Source organism: Theropithecus gelada, unplaced genomic scaffold, assembly GCF_003255815.1.
Source record: "Theropithecus gelada isolate Dixy unplaced genomic scaffold, Tgel_1.0 HiC_scaffold_15877, whole genome shotgun sequence".
Classification (NCBI taxonomy): domain Eukaryota; kingdom Metazoa; phylum Chordata; class Mammalia; order Primates; family Cercopithecidae; genus Theropithecus; species Theropithecus gelada.
Genome location: NW_020257633.1, coordinates 552675 through 565882, shown reverse-complemented (window position 1 = coordinate 565882; position 13208 = coordinate 552675). Strand labels below are relative to the sequence as shown.

Genomic DNA, 13208 nt, shown 5'->3' with positions numbered 1-13208 from the left:
AGGTGGCACAGATATGCCTGTAGTGAACACGTCTGACTCCAGAACAAACATAAAACACTGTCCATTCCCTTTATACATCTTTTTCATATAAAGCCAAAACTTATGCCACTGAGAGAAGGGACAACAAGAAACTTTGTCCCCTGGGCCCAGACATGCTTCACTACTTCCGAGAGAGTCCCTAGGCCCCACACTAAGCACAAAGCAAAAGCAGTTCACCACTGGAGGAATCTGAAGTTTGCAGTGCACTGAAGGAAATGATAGCAACAAGAAAAATATCAATCCAACTCAATTACTTGTTAGAGTCACTCATCCCTCCCACAACATACACACATAGATTAACAGCCTGAGATAATACGAGGAGCACCTACGTCTGGACATAAATGCCATTTTTTACACAATATCAGGCATTTAGTTTAAAAATAATCAAAAGACACACAAAAAAGGCAAGAGAGAAATCAATCAACACAATTAAACTCGATGATGACTTGGATGTAAGAATTGTCAAACAAGGATTTTAAAATACCCACAAAAATATATAGTTTTTAAATCTAGAAAGGTGGACAAAAGACATGAGCTGTTAAAGAATTTCAACAGAAAGATAAAAACTATAAAGACAATTTAGGTCAAGATGGAGTAAGCACAACTTCCATCTCCCAGTGATTACAACTGAAATTGTAGACAAAATATTTTAAAATTATATGAGTACTCTAAAACATATAAAACAATAAAATCATAACAGGTAAATTGGGAACTAAAGTAAAAAATTTAGTACTAAACTCTAGTAAGTATGAGTTTTCTCAGGGAGCAGAGGCCATTCTAACTTTGCCTCTCTGCCTTGACCCAAGGGTGGGCTGAATCCAGTAACTGTCCAGTAAAAGCTGACAGCAAAACTCTAAGAGATACCATGTATTTCTAGTTATAATTTTGGTGGGAAAAGGGATTGGTCCATGTAGAAGTTTGGAAAGAGGATCTATGTGCTTTGCTTATTTTTGTTGTTGTTGTTTGCCCTTTCCTTTCTTGGTTCTAACCAAGGCTGGCTATATTTGGTTCTAACCAACTACAGAATTGTACTGCCACAGCAAAAATGATCAGGTACTCAAAATGCTGAGAAATAATTATCTGAGACCAGAGAAACCAGGAAATAGAACCTCTGTTGTCCAGAGTGTGAAGTGAATACTCATTATTTTTTCTTTGATTTTCTCTTGTCATTTTATCTCAAAGTTGGCCAAGGTACATGGAACCACACAATATCACGGAAGACTGAAACAATAAGACAACTCCAACTTCTGTCCAGAAGAACTGGACAAAGGTGTCTCTGGGAGCCAGAAAGTGTCATAGAAATCCTGGATTATGGTATTAAATCAAGCAAAATTCCAAAAAAGTAGCAGACTCAAACTTCAGGGAAGCTCTGAAGATTATAATTCATAGCTCAGCATTTTACCCATCAATGGGGTGAGGAGACAATTTACTTTCCTGCACCTTTTAGTTATAAAAAAAGTGGCGGCACCCAAAGAGATATACATTTCCAAGGACTTCTGACTCTTTCAGTGTGTAGGAAAAGTGGGTTCCAGAAGCCTGAGGGCATTCCTTCAAAAAGAGATGCAGATGCTAGCAGTAAGGACAGAAAACACACTGGGTACCAGACTGTAAGAAAATGATAAAGGAATCAAGAGAAGATGTTAGTAGAATATTAATATTTGCTACACTCCCATAGCTTTATCTGTTGGGCTTGAACTGGTTCTTGCCCAAATATTTTCCTAAATGAACAAGAACGCATTACACTTATCTAGAGAATTCAATTGTACCAGACATCACTTTTTCCCTTAAAGTTGAAGAAACTACACACACACACATCTATATCTCTATCTATATATATGTATATTACAGCCATAAATAGGACACATATTTAATTGCCTTGATGGAAAATTAAATCTGTGGAGTTGGACGCAGTGGCTCACACCTGTAATCCTAGCACTTTGGGAGGCCGAGGAAGGTGAATTTCTTGATCCCAGGAGTTTGAGACCAGTCTGGGCAACATGGTGAACCCTGTCTCTACAAACGGTACAAAAAAATTAGCTGGGTATAGTAATGCGTACCTGTAGTCCCAGCTACCCTAGGGGCTGAGGTGGGAGGATCACTTGAGGTAGGGAGGTCGAGGCTGCGGTGAGTCATGATTGTGCAACTGCACTCTAGCCTGGGTGGCAGAGTGAGATCCTGTCTCACAAAAAAGAAAATGTATAAGTTTGAAGTGCGTATTTATACATTATTGAAAAATTGATAAACCTATATGAGCTGGATTGGTGACTTTGGGGAAAGAAATGGAATCTTCCAATCTAGGTCTGAGCCAGGACACAGGTAATCAATTCAAAATCATTAATAAATTGATAGAAGGCTATGGTTCTACAGAAAAAAAAAACAACATTTCAATCAACATTTTATTGGTATATCTTCCTACATGCTAATAGGAATTGATTAGAGAGTGTTTCACACATTATGAACAAAGTGTCACTGGCAATACATGCTGTTTATTGTTTCATGCTACTTATTCGATTTTATGATTCAGCTTCTGGCATGATTGTTATCAACAATGCCATTTTTACTAACCAGTGCAGCTGCTTCTGCTCACAACATACCATTCACCAAGCACCATCACCCCATAGCAACCTCACACCTATTCTGATGTGGTCACTGAACACCACTTCTAATTTACGTTGTTACCTCTACTGGTCCCACTGCTCCTAAAACTGGCTTTGCCATCACTGGACATTACCACCATGTTTTAGGGGCACTACTGTCATTTCTTCCCAGGATCAACCAGTTCCATGGTTGCAATTCTTCTCTTACAAGCCCTTGTTAATCTTTTTGAACAACTCTACCAATCTTGGGCATCTCTGACTTAAACTTACCACATTCATTGCACCAGCCTCACAATGTACCAAACCTGTACAATGTTCTGTGGCCAAATATGGGGAAATGTTTCTCTCTCTTTTTTTAATATCAGTCTCTATTGGAAACTCAGTTTTTGTTTTACTAATATTCTTACATCTATTTTATATCTTTACTATTTAATAACTGGTATGAATACTGTTATCCTAAAAACATATAAATATGTTTTAAAATTTAATAAAAAATGCTGTTAGAGAGACCTTTAAGAATTTCTGTATACTAGAAATAAAAATGTTAAGGAAAAAAAAATAATACTGAAACTATAGCCCACAACTTAGGCAGGAGAAAATGGATCCATTTAAACCAAAGCAAACTATACTTATGTTTCAGAACAAACAGTAAAAACAGACCTATTAAGACTATCATGGACATGACATAATTTTACATAAAATTTAAAGACTTAGACAAAAGGCTCCTAGAGCTAATAAACAACTTCAGTAAAATTTCAGAATGTAAAACTAATGTACAAAAATCAGTAGCATTGCTATGTATGAGTAGCATTCAAGCTGGGAGTCAAATCAAGAATGCAATTCCATTTAAAATAATCAGAAAAGAATAGCTAGTAATACATTTAACTGAGGATGTGAAGAATCCTACAAGTAGAACTACAAAACACTGCTGAAAGAAATCATAGAAGACACAAACAAATGGAAAAACATGCCATGTCATAGACGGAAAAAACCAATATCATGAAAATGAGCATACTACCTGAAGCAATCTACAGATTCAATACTATCTCTATCAAATTACCAACATTATTTTTCACAGAATTAGAATAAACTATTCTAAAATTCATATGGAAACAACAACAAAAAGAGCTCAAATAGCCAAAGTAATCCTAAACAAATAACAAAGCCAGAGCCATCATATTACTTGACTTCAAACTATACCATAAGGCTACAGTAACCCAAACAGGTTTTTTCTTTACTAATATAAAAGTAGACACATTGACCAATGGAACAAGCTGTAGAACCCAGAAATAAAGCCATGACACTTACAGCCATCTGGTCTTTGACAAAATTGACAAAAATGAGCAATGGGGAAATTATTTCCTATTCATTAAATGGTGCTGGGATAGCTGGCTAGTCAAATGTAGAATGAAAATGGATCTCCACTTTTAACTTTATACAAAAATTAACTCAAAATGGATTAAAGATTTAAATGCAAGAATTCAATCTGTAAGAATCCTACAAGAAAACCTAGAAAATATCATTCTGGACATTGGTCTTGGGAAGGAATTTACGACTAAGTTCTCAAAAGAAATTTCAACAGAAACCGAAATTGACAAATGGGACCTAATGAATCTCAAGAGCTTCTGCACAGCAAGAGAAACTATATACAGAGTAAACAGGCAACCTACAGAATGGGAGAAAACTATGCATCCAACAAAGGTCTAACATCCAGAATCTGTAAGGAATTTAAACAATTCAACAAGCAGAAAAACAAATAAGCCCATTAAAAAGTGTACAAAAGGCATGAGCAGACACTTCTCAAGAGAAAATATATAAGTGGCCAACAGACATGTGAAAAAAATGTTCAACATCACTAATCATCAGAGAAATGCAATTAAAACCACAATAAGATATCATCTCACACCAATAAGAATGGCTATTACTAAAAAGTCAAACAATTAAAGATGCTGGTGAGGCTGCATTGAAAACAGAATACTTATACACTGTTGGTGGAAATGTACATTACTCCAGCCACTGCGGTAAACAGTTTGAAGATTTCTCAAATAATTAAAAATAGAATTATCATTCAACCTAGCAATATCGTTGCTAGGTATATACCCAAAGGAAACTAAATTATTCCACCTGTATTTTCATCACAGATATTCACAATCACAATAGCAAGGATGTGGAATCAACTTAGATTCCCATCAACATTGGATTGGATAAAGAAAATGTGGTACATATACACCACAGAATACTATGCAGCTGTAAAGAAGAATGACATAATTTCTTTTGCAGCAACATGGGATACAGCTGGAGGCTATTATCCTAAGCAAATTAATGCAGGAACAGAAAACCAAATACCAAATGTTCTCACTTGTAAGTGGGACCTAAGTGTTGGGTACACATGGACATAAAGATGGGAATGACAGAGGGTTACTTGAGGAGGGGAGGAGGAAGGGGGAAAAAGTCTGAAAAACTACCTATTGGGTACTATGCTTACTATCTGAGTTATGGGGATATTTGTACCCCAAACTTCAGTGTCACACAATATGCCCATCTAACAAACCTGAACTTATATCATCAGAATCAAAAATAAGAGTTGAAATTATATTTTAAAAATTAACTGTCATGGACATTATAATACTTCATTCATTCTAATTGCTTAGCATCTCTGCTCCACCTCTCCAACTCATACTGAGCAGTCAACAATCAAAGAGTTTCATTCCAGGTTAAACTAGTGATACACTACCTAAATAAACAGATGTGTCATATGAAGATGGTGCCCAACATAAGTGGAGTGAGAAAGAGTTGCAGAGAAAATTCAGAAGTAACTTTAGATTTTCACAGGCTTTAGAAGATTGCAAAAAAGGAAAAAGAGCAACTCACTATGACATTTGGCTTCAGGATATTACCTGTTGTCACATTTAACAGAATGAATGTCTATGCCCCAAAATAAGGTAGCAAACTCAGGAACCTGAGAATCCTGAATAAAAGCTGCCCACACCATTTTCCTCTTACCTATCACACTACTTTAACTATCCCAAGGGGAAGACATCTTTAAAGTTCTGAAAGAAAAAAAAATCTATCTATCCAAAATTTTATAACCACTGAAAACATATTTCAAAAATGAAGACAAAATACATACATTTCCAGACATCTGAAATCTGAAATAATTCCTCACTAGCAGATTTACACTATAAGAAATGTTAAAGAATGTCTTCAGTCAGAAGAAAAATATCACTCTATTATCAGAATGTATAAATTAAATTAGAAGTCAATTGCAAAATAAAATACTTAAATATTTGGAAATTTAAAAGTTTTAAAATTAAGTAATTTTCAATAATTTATCATTCAATAAGGATATCAATAGATTAAATGGAAACTATTTAGATCTGAAAAGTAAAAACACTAAAAAGCAACATTTATGTGATTTAGCTAAAACAGTACTCAGAGGAAAAGTAATAGCTCTTAACATTTGTATAGCAAAAGATAAATGGTCTCAATGAATGACTTCAGATTTCTCATTTGATATAGAGAAAAGGAGAATATCAAATACAAAGTCAAGAAAAGAAAGGGGTGCTCACTTTGGCAGCACATATACGACAATTGGAACGATACCAAGTAGATTAGCATGGCCCCTGGACAAGGATGACACTCAAATTCGTGAAGCATTCCATATTTCTGGAGCTTCTAACTACGAAGGGAAGTTCATCAGACTAACAGCACATTCCTCAGCAGAAACTCTACAAGTCACAAAAAAGTGGGGGACAATAGTCAGCATTCTTAAAGAAAATAATTTTCAACCCAGAATTTCATATCCAGCTAAACTAAGCTTCATAAGTGAATGAGAAATAAAATCCTTTTCAGACAAACAAATGCTGATGGATTTCATCATTTCATCATTCTGAAGGAAGCACTAAATATGAAAAGGAAAAACAGTACCAGCCACTGCAAAAACACATCAAAATATGCAGGCAAAAGACACTAAGAAGAAACTCCATCCACTAGTGTGCAAAATAACCAGCTAGCATCATGATCACAGGATGAAATTCACACATAACAATACTAACCTTAATTGTAAATGGGCTAAATGTCCCCAGTTAAAAGACACAGATTGGCAAATTGGACAAAGGGTCAAGACCCATTGGCGTGCTATATTCTGGAGACCCATCTTACGTGAAAAAGACACACAAAGTTTCAAAATAATGGGACGGAGGAAAATTTACCAAGAAAATTGAAAGAAAAAAAAAGCAGGGGTAGCAATCCTAGTCTCTAACAAACAGACTTTAAACCAAGAAAGATTAAAAAAAAAAAAAAAGACAAGGACATTATGTAATGGTAAAGAGATTGATTCAACAAGAAGAGTTAACCATCCTAAATATATATCCGCCCAATACAGGAGCACCCAGATTTCTAAAACAATTTCTCACAGACATACAAAGAGACTTAGACTCCCACACAATAATAGTGGGAGACGTTAACACCCCACTGTCAATATTAGACAAATCAATGAGACAGAAAATTAACAAGGCTATTTAAGACTTGAAGTCAGATCTGGATCAAGTGGACCTAATGGACATCTACAGAAATTTCCACCCCAAATTAACAGAATATACATGCTTCTCAGTGCTACATGGTACTTATTCTAAAATCAACTACATAATTGAGGGTAAAACATTCCTCAGCAAATGCAAAAGAACTGAAATAATAACAGTCTCTCAGACCAGAGTGCAATTGAATTAGAATTCAGGATTAGGAAACTCACTCAAAACCACATAACTGCGTGGAAATTGAACAGCCTGCTTCTAAGTGACTCCTGGGTAAATAATGAAATCAAGGCAGAAATCAAGAAATCCTTTGAAACCAATGAGAATGAAGAGACAACATACCAGAATCTCTGGGACACAGCTACAGCAGTGCTAAGAGGGAAATTTATAGCACTAAATGCTCATGTCAGAAAGCTAGAAAGACGTAAAGTTGACACTGTAACATTACAGTTAAAAGAACTACAGAAGCAAAAGGAAATAAATCCAAAAGCTAGCAGAACACTAGAAATAACTAAGATCAGAGCAGAACTGAAGGAGATAAGGACATGAAGAACCCTTAAAAAAATCAATGAATTCAGGAGCTGTTTTCTTTTTTTTAAATTAACAAATCTACCCATCTGACAAATGTCTAATATCCAGAATCTACATGGAACTTAAACAAATTTACAAGAAAAAAAAAAAAAACCCATCAAAAAGTGAGCAAAGGATGTGAACAGACACTTCTCAAAAGAAGGCATTTATGGGACCAACAAATACGTGAAAAAATGCTTAACATCACTGATCATTAGAGAAATGCAAATCAAAACCACAGTGAGATACCATCTCAGGCCTGTCAGAATGCTGATTATTAAAAAAGTCGAGAAACAATAGATGCTTGCAAGAATGGGGAGAAATAGGAACGATTTTACACTCTTGGTGTGAATGTAAATTAGGAGCTAGAACCAGAAATACCATTTGACCCAGCAATCCCATTACTGGGTATATACCCAAGGGATTAGAACTCATTCTACTACAATGACACATGCACACATATGTTTATTGCAGCACTATTCACAATAGCAAAGACTTGGAGCCAACCCAAATGCCTATCAATGATAGGCTGGATAAAGAAAATGCGGTACATATGTCCCTTGGAATACTATGCAACCATAAAAATGAATGAGATCATGTCCTTTGCAGGGACATGGATGAAGCTGAAAGCCATCATTCTCAGCAAACTAATACAGGAACAGAAAATCAAACACCACATGTTTTCACTCATAAGTGGGAGCAGAACAGTGAGAACACATGGACACAGGGAGGTGAACAACACACACCAGGGCCTATCAGCAGGTGTGGGGTGAGGGCAGGGAGAGCATCAGGACAAATAGCTAATGCATGTGAGGCTTAAAACCTAGACAACGAGTTGATATATGTGGCAAACCACCATGGTACACATATACCTAAGTAACAAGCCTGCACAATCTGCACACGTATCCCAGAACTTAAAGTAAAATTAAAAAATTAAAATTAAAGAAAGAAAGGGAATAATAATGACATCAGAGGTCAATGAAATGGAAAACAGAAAATGATAGAAAGCATTAATGAAAGAAAAAGATGATTAAAAAATAAATCAATAAACCTCTAGTCTGACTGATTGGGCATAACGTACAAACAGTACAAAGTACCAATACCAAGAATATAGGTGGTGACATCAATACAAATTCTATGAATATTAAAAATATGGTGTTAACATTATGAACGACTTTACAATAGTATATTCAACAACTTAAATGAAATATTTAAATATTTAGAAAGACACAAACTACTAAAATTTACAAAAGAATAGATCACCTAATAGCCCTATGCCAATTAAATAAATTGAAATTTTACTTTAAAAACTGTCCATGAAAATTTATTTAATAAATGTACTTCAATAAAAATACTCAACCGTTAAATGGAATCAAGGAAAAACATATTGCTTAAATGTGAAGACAGACTGTTTTCCTCCTAAATCAGAAACAATGCGAGGATATGCTCGTTCACTCTTATTTTTTATTGAACAAGATTTCTAGCCAATGCAATAAGAAAAAGAAATAAAGACAACCATATTAAAATGGAAGAAGTAAAACTGTCATTATTTACAGACATATTATTGTCTTTTGTATGGAAAATTTTATAGAATCTAAAACAAATGGCACTAGAAATAATAATAAAGAAACTAGAACAAAATACAGTATTCAGAAATAGATATACAGACTTATGTCCAATTGCTTTCCAAAACAATGTAAAAAATTCAAGACTGAAAGAACATTAACATATGATTCTAAAATATTGTATAACCAGATATGAAAATTACCTATGATCATTATATAACAACATACATGAAAACATACTCAAAATAGATCATGAACTTCAATGCATAGTGTAAAACTCTAAAAGGTCTAGAAGATAAGTTCCAGAGAATATCTTTCTGAGTTTGTATTAGACAACAATTTCTTAGATATAACTCTAAATGCAAAAAAAAAAATCAAAGACAATTCATATAAATTGAATTTCATCAAAATAAAGGAAAAAAGACTACAAGAAAACTTGCTATATCATATATACCATGGGAAATTTATCACTTCTTCAAACATTTTTCAGGTCTCTAAAATAATTATATGTAGTCATACTTCACTTAATGATGGAGATACATTCTGAGAAACGTGATTTGTTGAATTTGTCATTATGTAAACATACTAGAGTGTACTTACCCAAACCTAAATGGTACAACCCAATACACACCTAAGCTATATGGTATAGCTTATTGCTCCAGGGCTGCAAACCTGTACCACATGTTACTGAATACTACAGGCAGGGTAATGCAATGGTGAGTGTTTGTTCATTTAAATTTAGAAAAGGTACAGTAAAACCACTATAGAAAGATAAAATTTGGTTCACCTGTATAGTAACTTATTAGCATACAGAACTAGCAGTTGCTCTGGATGAGACAATGAGTGAGAGGTGAGTAAATGGGAGGACCTAGGACACTACACGACTGTAGACTTTATAAACATTGTAGAAATAGGCTGCCCTAAATTTATTTCTTTAAATTTCTTTCCTCAATAATAAATTAACCTTTGCTTACTATAATGTTTTTACTTTATAAACTTTAATTTTTTTACTGTATGACATTTTTATAATAACACAACTTAAAATACACATTGTATAGATGTACAAAAATATTTTATTTCTTTATATCCTTATTCCATAAGTTTTTTTCTATGAAAATTTTTACATTTAAATTTTTTGTTAAAAACTAAGGCACAAATACATGCATTAGCCTAGGGCTACAAAGAATTGGGATCTGTAGCAATACCACAGTCTTCCACTTCCACATCTTGTCTCGCTGGGAGGTCTTCAGGGGCAATAACAGAGATGGAGATGTCATCTCCTCTGATAGCAATGCCTTCTGGAATACTCCTGGATGACCTGCCTGAGGCTGTTTTACAGTTAACTTTTTCTTTTTTATATAAGTAGGAATACAAAGTACAGTATAGTATAGTAAATACACAAACCAACGACATAGTCTTTCACTATCATGATCAAGTATTATTAACTGTACATAATTGTATGTGCTATAATAATATATAATTGGCAGTGCAGTAGGTTTGTTTACACCAGCATCACCATAAAAATGTGAGTTGTGTGTTACACTAAGGCCTTACAACAGTTGCATCACTAAGAAATAGTAATTTTTCATCTCCATTACAATTTCATAGGATTATTGTTGTCTATGCTGTTCATCATTGACAGAAATACCATCATGCAGTGCATGCCTCTGTGTGTCTGTGTGTGTGAGTGTATATTTTATGTATGCATAAAATAGACACTTTGTGTTCTGTTACAAGCCACTGCAGAATTCTTTTTATTATTATTATACTTTAAGTTCTAGGGTACATGTGCATAACATGCAGGTTTGTTACATATGTATACTTGTGCCATGTTGGTGTGCTGCACCCATCAACTCGTCAGCACCCATCAACTCATCATTTACATCAGGTATAACTCCCAATGCAATCCCTCTCCCTCCCCGCTCCCCATGATAGGCCCCGGTGTGTGATGTTCCCCTTCCTGAGTCCAAGTGATCTCATTGTTCAGTTCCCACCTATGAGTGAGAACATGCGGTGCTTGGTTTTCTGTTCTTGTGATAGTTTGCTGAGAATGATGGTTTCCAGCTGCATCCATGCCCCTACAAAGGACACAGACTCATCCTTTTTTATGGCTGCATAGTATTTCATGGTGTATATGTGCCACATTTTCTTAATCCAGTCTGTCACTGATGGACATTTGGGTTGATTCCAAGTCTTTGCTATTGTGAATAGTGCCGCAATAAACATACGTGTGCATGTGTCTTTATAGCAGCATGATTTATAATCCTTTGGGTATGACCCAGTAACGGGATGGCTGGGTCATATGGTACTTCTAGTTCTAGATCCTTGAGGAATCGCCATACTGTTTTCCATAATGGTTGAACTAGTTTACAATCCCACCAACAGTGTAAAAGTGTTCCTATTTCTCCACATCCTCTGCAGCACCTGTTGTTTCCTGACTTTTGAATGATCGCCATTCTAACTGGTGTGAGATGGTATCTCATTGTGGTTTTGATTTGCATTTCTCTGATGGCCAGTGATGATGAGCATTTTTTCATGTGTCTGTTGGCTGTATGAATGTCTTCTTTTGAGAAATGTCTGTTCATATCCTTTGCCCACTTTGTGATGGGGTTGTTTGTTTTTTTCTTGTAAATTTGTTTGAGTTCTTTGTAGGTTCCGGATATTAGCCCTTTGTCAGATGAGTAGATTGCAAAAATTTTCTCCCATTCTGTAGGTTGCCTGTTCACTCTGATGGTAGTTTCTTTTGCTGTGCAGAAGCTCTTTAGTTTAGTTAGATCACATTTGTCAATTTTGGCTGTTGTTGCCGTTGCTTTTGGTGTTTTAGACATGAAGTCCTTGCCCATGCCTATCTCCTGAATGGTTTTACCTAGGTTTTCTTCTAGGGTTTTTATGGTATTAGGTCTAAAATTTAAGTCTCTAATCCATCTTGAATTAATTTTTGTATAAGGAGTAAGGAAAGGATCCAGTTTCAGCTTTCTACTTATGGCTAGCCAATTTTCCCAGCACCATTTATTAAATAGGGAATCATTTCCCCATTTCTTGTTTTTCTCAGGTTTGTCAAAGATCAGATGGCTGTAGATGTGTGGTATTATTTCTGAGGACTCTGTTCTGTTCCATTGGTCTACATCTCTGTTTTGGTACCAGTACCATGCTGTTTTGCTTACTGTAGCCTTGTAGTATAGTTTGAAGTCAGGTAGCGTGATGCTTCCAGCTTTGTTCTTTTGACTTAGGATTGTCTTGGCAATGCGGGCTCTTTTTTGGTTCCATATGAACTTTAAAGCAGTTTTTTCCAATTCTGTGAAGAAACTCATTGGTAGCTTGATGGGGATGGCGTTGAATCTATAAATTACCTTGGGCAGTATGGCCATTTTCACGATATTGATTCTTCCTATCCATGAGCATGGTATGTTCTTCCATTTGTTTGTGTCCTCTTTGATTTCACTGAGCAGTGGTTTGTAGTTCTCCTTGAAGAGGTCCTTTACATCCCTTGTAAGTTGGATTCCTAGGTATTTTATTCTCTTTGAAGCAATTGTGAATGGAAGTTCATTCATGATTTGGCTCTCTGTTTGTCTGTTATTGGTGTATAAGAATGCTTGTGATTTTTGCACATTAATTTTGTATCCTGAGACTTTGCTGAAGTTGCTTATCAGCTTAAGGAGATTTTGGGCTGAGACAATGGGGTTTTCTAAATATACAATCATGTCATCTGCAAACAGGGAAAATTTGACTTCTTCTTTTCCTAACTGAATACCCTTGATTTCTTTCTCTTGCCTGATTGCCCTAGCCAGAAATTCCAACACTATGTTGAATAAGAGTGCTGAGAGAGGGCATCCTTGTCTTGTGCCAGTTTTCAAAGGGAATTTTTCCAGTTTTTGCCCATTCAGTATGATATTGGCTGTGGGTTT

At 35.3% G+C, this 13208-nt stretch overlaps 1 non-coding gene across 1 annotated transcript; it reads left to right on the top strand.

Annotated features, from left to right (window-relative positions):
- The first annotated feature begins 6197 nt into the window (after nt 1–6197).
- On the top strand, nt 6198–6304 carry LOC112617097. The gene has a single exon (XR_003117849.1). It is a non-coding gene; the product is annotated as a U6 spliceosomal RNA (small nuclear RNA).
- The last annotated feature ends 6904 nt before the right edge of the window (nt 6305–13208 follow it).